Raw genomic sequence first — 5,887 nt, forward strand, 5'->3', positions numbered from 1 at the left:
CTTTGTGCATTGTGGGATTCTGAGTGATGGGAGTTAGCCAGTAGGTGAATACGTCACGTCACATGTGATCAGGGTTGAATAATATTAGAGTGCTGGATTTGGCCCTATTGCGCAGCTCTCGTTTGAGTCTAACTGTTGTAGGGATGAGTCTTTTACTCGAAGGATTATTTGAGCCTCGTCACATGTGATGGTATCCATGTAATGGCTAATTGGCATCACAAGGAGACCTTCAGCAGCTGAGGACTGGTTGAGTTAAGTCAGAGGTTTCCCTAGGGTAAGCCTAGGATAAGATAGTGCTGGGAGCAGTAGTAGTGGATAAGGGACCTGGTGGAGTCGAAGCAATTCCTAAGGAAAGTACGGATAGATGAGGAAAGTAGTATGGGCCCGTACTACTAAAATCAAAGGCTCCGTACTCGATTCGGGAAAGGCTGAGACAAGACCGGGAACCTGGTAGGGTGTGTTTGGTCTCGCATCAGTGATCAGTATTCTATTAGTGGTTGTGGTATATTTTCAGCATGGTGACGTTGCGAGAGAGACCAGCGGGCGGATCAGGCGCCAGAGAGGGATCATGCTCGGGTTCAGGGGCTAAGCAGCTCGAGGAGCGAATGAGGGAGTTGATATCCGCCGAGGTTACGCGCAGTATTCTAGATCAGACTCCTGTGATCTTTGGCACGGTCAATGAGGGTATATTGGAGATTTTGGATGAGAGGCTGGGAGCCTTCTGTACCGAGATGATCGCTTTGATGGGAGCGCGTACCTTGACGTTTCGAGAGTTCAGGGCTTGCGGGGGACCAGATTATCATGGGGCTAGGGACCCCATCGCTAGCAGTAGATGGTTGGCTGATGTTGCCAACGCGTTCCGTTTGAGCCGGTGTCCTGGGGAGGAAAAGGTCAGACTCGCTTCCTGTCTTCTGAAGGACAGAGCGAGGGATTGGTGGGAGGAGATTGGTCATGCTCTGGGGGATGATGCCGTGTTGGACGCGATGACTTGGAGCGATTTCTGGGCCAGGTTCAGGGCGGAGTTTTCGCCAATTATTGAGGTGCAGCATTTTGCATGGGAGTTTTAGGATTTGACGCAGACCACTGAGACTGTGGCGGAGATCACCGCCAAGTTCAGGGAGAGGGCTCTTCTTGTACCATAGTATGTCGCGGATAAGGAGATGAAGAAGGCCCGATATCACGAGATGTTGAGGGCTGACATCAGGGAGTTCGTGAGCAGTTCCGGCTGTAAGACACTGGACGATATGATTTCTCGGGCCAGAGAGAGGGAAATTGATTTGGAGCAGATCCAAAAAAGGAAGCCAGATGAGGTTCAGGTAGCCGCGGACTCGGGAAAAAGGCTCAAGGGATCAGATTCGAGATTGAGGAATTATCAGGACCGAAACCGATGCGGGAAGTGTGGCAGGGCGCACGGGGGCGCGTGTAGGAGTGGTAGCGGCAGTGAGTCTGGTTGCTTCAAGTGCGGTCGGACTAGTCATTTTACAAGGGATTGTACTGCTACCATGACATAGGGATCAGACTTGATATGTTTTTACTGCAATCAGCGGGGCCAAAAGAAGGCACAGTGCCCCAGTTTGTTTTCAGCAGGACGGGTGATGGCACCTGCCCCTGCAACTTTGAGGATCACAGACGGCCGTCAGGGCCATGAAGAGGTGCCTGCGGTAGGAGGTAGGGATTTTCAGATGACTACCTTGGAGGCGCGAGCAGCATCGGACGTTGCAGCTATGCGATTTTTGATTTCAGTTCTTTTATTTCATGCATGATTTTATTGTTAGGGTTCTGCATCATTATCGGTATGGGTATTTTATTTTTGTGCGGCTTGCTTGTGATGGAGTTATATGCCATCTGCATACCTTGGAAATTTGAATGGTAGTTAAGGGATGTGCTCTATTGGGGAAGGTTGCTTAGGATGCAGTAACTGTAGCATACCTGGGAGGGATTTGGTATGTCTCACGAATTCGGAGCCATATGATTTTAGAAATGGATTGGTTAGATCCCTAGCTATGGTAAGCTTGGGGTTCCTCAGCAGGTTGTTTATGGAATGGTAGCGAGGATGGGGATTTCTTTTCGAGCATTGAGCAGCAAGGGTTAAGCAGGATCAAAGTAGGGGAGAATCCTCCGAGCGGGCAAAGGTAAGAGCACGCAGATCTAGAATGAGTGCGCGACCTCCGAGAAGGAAAAAGAAGTGGTACAACATTGATGGATTGAGAAGTCCAGGGTTGGGAGCTTGAGAACCCCCCCCCCCCCCCCAACCTCAGCCAGTGCGTGTACTGGTGATGGTTAGTATGTGGCTGGGAATTCAGGATGGGGGATCACCTGTAGGGCTTGAGTGAGTCAGGAGGAAGATCTTGATAACTGATAGCATGGGGTGCTTTCTCATTAGCAGTCAGTGATGGGAAGTGTTGTCAGACTACAGGGCAACCGTAGCATTCACCAGCAATCAGTAGTGGAAAGTGTTGTAAGACTACGGGGCAGCCGTAGCATTTACTAGCAGTCAGTGGTTGGAAGTGTTGTCAGACTACAGGACAGCCGTAGCATTCACTAGCAGACGGTGATAAAAGGTGATGTAAGACTGCAGGCAAGCCGTAGCATTCCATAGTAACTTCGTTGGCAGAATGGGGGCGGGGCCCTTATCTCCTAGTGGTCAGATTGGGATCAGGAATGGGTAGTGGATGAGAATGATAGGGAGTTTGCCTGTATAGCCCTAGAGAGGTGAGACCTTGGGAGAGGCCGCTCTAGGATATAGTTGGGTGAGACCCATGGGCGAGGCCCGTAGGAGAATAGCAGTATAGGTGAGACCTGAGAGCAGGGTTGCTCAGTGGTATGGTCGGGTGAGACCCGTGGGCGAGGCTCGAGCGAGAATGGTTGGGCAAGTAGGACTAGAGGGATAGAGGCGGGTGAGACCCGTGGGTGAGGCCCATAAGTTTTAGCAGCACAGGTGGGACCTAGTAGGGACCTTAGTGTCAAGATAGGGGATTGGGGATCCCAGGAATTATAGTGCCTGTATGGAATAATAGATTGAGCAGTTATAGGTGGTCGAAGTTTTTTTCGAAGTCGCTGGGAGCGACTAGGAGTTGTGTTGGGTCTAGTTACCGGTGGGAGCTGGTAATCCAGATATTGATAGGTTGGTAGGGACCAAGGTGGTCTCAGTTCATCAGGGAGTCAGATGAGGAATAGCAGAATTTTTAGTCAGTAGCAGTGCGGGTAAGCAGTCTATGGTGAAATTCAATTAGTTGATTGTGGGGTGCTCGACACCAAATTATAGTAGAAAGAAATGCCCAGTGGATACTGGCGATAATGACCCGAACTGGAGGTAGCGGGAGTAATGGATTGGTGAAGATAGGATCTTCACAGTGATAGAGGAAATAGTTGGTTATGGAGCATTGCCTTGGGGAGAGAAAGGAAATCGCTTAAGGAAAGAAGGGGTGAACCCCTATGGGTTCAGTGCAGTACTCGATGAGTACCAGAAGGATTGTCGGTTGAGTAAGTTGTGTTTCTAGAATGTTCAGGGTCAGGGTTGATCCGAGATAATTATCCACAAGGATTAATGTTAGTCGGAATGACCAAGCGGAAGACCAGCGAGGGTAGGTAGCTGGTGATGGATCATTTAGTGGAATATTGGAAGCAGATTGTAGGCGGTGGGCCATAGCAAACTTCGAGAACGAAGTTTAGTTTAAGTGGGGGAGAGTTGTAACACCCAAAGTCAGGAAGGCCAAGAAAGGAAAGGAAACCCTAATTTTAATGGACGACTCGGCGAGTCCAAGGAGGAACTCAGCGAGTCCGAGCGGGATCCAGGTCGAGGAGTAAGTGACCGACTCGGCGAGTCGGGCAAGGAGACTCGGCGAGTCTGGTCTGTGCGAGGAAAACCCTAAATTCGGGACTTGGAGCCTATTTAAACGTCTCATTCTCTCCCCTAGGGTTCCTTTATTGCCTCTTTCACCTAGAACATCGAACCCTAAGCCCCATTGTTGCTAATTCAAGCTTCCAAGCCATTTTAGAGTGATTTGAAGGAAGAAGAAGAAGGGGAATCATTGAAGCTTCAAGGATTGGCCTTAGATCTGAAGATTGGGGAAAACTTTTGAGTTATTGAAGGTATTAAGTCGTTTCCCTCCTTTAGATCTATTATGGTTGTGAGTTTTGCGGGCTTTTTAGCCATGAATAGCTATCCATTTGAGTTAGAAGCCAGATCTGAAGTTGCTACTTCGGATCTAAGCATATTATGGTCTTGAGAAGCATAAAGTATCTGTCCTTGAGTTGATTATGGAGCCGCTTTGCCTTAAACCCTAGTTTATGGTGTATTTTGCCTAGATCTCCTTCTCTACACGGAAAGCTTACAACTTTACGTGAGGAATAGGCTTAGGAAGGGTAGATCTATTGTTTGGAGTCCATGCATGACTCAAAAATCCTCTTCTTGTATGAAGATCTGAATGAACTCGGTGAGTCCTTTGAGTGGACTCGGCGAGTAGCATGAATATTTAGAGGAACTCGACGAGTGGGATGAACAACTCGTCGAGTCGGATGGAGTTGGGTAGGAACTTGGCGAGTTGGAAGAACAACTCGGCGAGTCTGTTGAAGGTTGTCTTGGACTCGGCGAGTCAGGTCGCGAAACCCCAAACCCTTTGAGTTGAGACTCGAACAAGTGAGTCGAGTGGAGACTCGGTGAGTTGGACAAGTCAAGACTCGGAAATCGTTAGGCTCGGCGAGTCGTGTCGCGAATGGAAGGACTCTGAACATATGAACTCGGCGAGTCAGTAGGGTGACTCGGCGAGTAGGGTTGGCCTGGAAGGTTGACTTTGACCAGGACTTTGACCTTGACCATATTTGACTTGGTTGTCTTTCGGGGGTCAGTTAGACTCAGTGTTGCATTGATATTGGTAGCTCGGGGAGAGAGTGGAGCAGGAGTTTAGAGAGTTGTCGGGCAGCGGCTAGTGGGATCATCAACAGGTTTAGCCAGTGCAGGTGAGTTTCCCTTTTGTGTAAATGGGTCTACGACCACAATGCCGGCCCATGTAGTTATGAGTAGAAGACCCGGGGGTTAGCCCTAGGCACAGTATGCTAGTATGATATTTAGGACGAGGTCTAATGATAGCGGTCGGGTGCCCAAGGAATGGTTTATGTGATAGTTCATACTTGTTGTCTTTGTGATACTTGTATATGCCTAGTAGGGAGGTGAGTGTGGCTGAGGTCCCGTAACTCACCAATAGCAGAGTGTGGATGGTGTTCCACATCTCATCAGTAGCAGGACAAGGGCGAGGCCCAGAGACAGGTGAGGCCTTAGGGTAAGATTTGTTAGTATGTGTTTAGCTTATGTGAAGTGATATGTTTATGTGTTATTTTTTGTTGGCGGGCGAGGCCCTGTGACAGACGAGGCCTAAGTGAAACCGATATGTATCCGAGTGGGACTCGAAGCCAGGCGGGGCCTGGAGCGGAGGGGCCGTTGTAGCGGGCGAGGCCTAGGATAGCGGGCGTGGTCCAGTATGTGCAGTATGTGGTTATGCATGGTATGTGGTAGGGTGGGGAACTCACTAAGCTTTGTGCTTACGGTTTTCAGTATTGGTTTTAGGTACTTCCGGTAGCGGAGGTAAGAGCTCGGGGTGATCGCATGGCACACACCATAAATTAGACAGCCTGGGAATGTTTACTCTGATAACGAACATGTGTTTTGGAAATTAATACTCTGTTTATGTTTTGGATTGATGACCTTGCCTAAAGTAATGTTTTACCAAAAGAAATTTTTAGTCTTGAATTTTGGGACGTTACATTAGGCCGTGAATCTTGTCATTTTGGGGAAAATTTAAGTCACCTTCGGGTCTGGGGCATTATATGGAGAAATAGCTTCAGATCAGGATCATAAGGGGGCTCTCATGGAATAAAGATGCGAACTTTG

Source organism: Lactuca sativa, unplaced genomic scaffold (assembly GCF_002870075.4).
Source record: "Lactuca sativa cultivar Salinas unplaced genomic scaffold, Lsat_Salinas_v11 Lsat_1_v11_unplaced_35, whole genome shotgun sequence".
Lineage (NCBI taxonomy): Eukaryota > Viridiplantae > Streptophyta > Magnoliopsida > Asterales > Asteraceae > Lactuca > Lactuca sativa.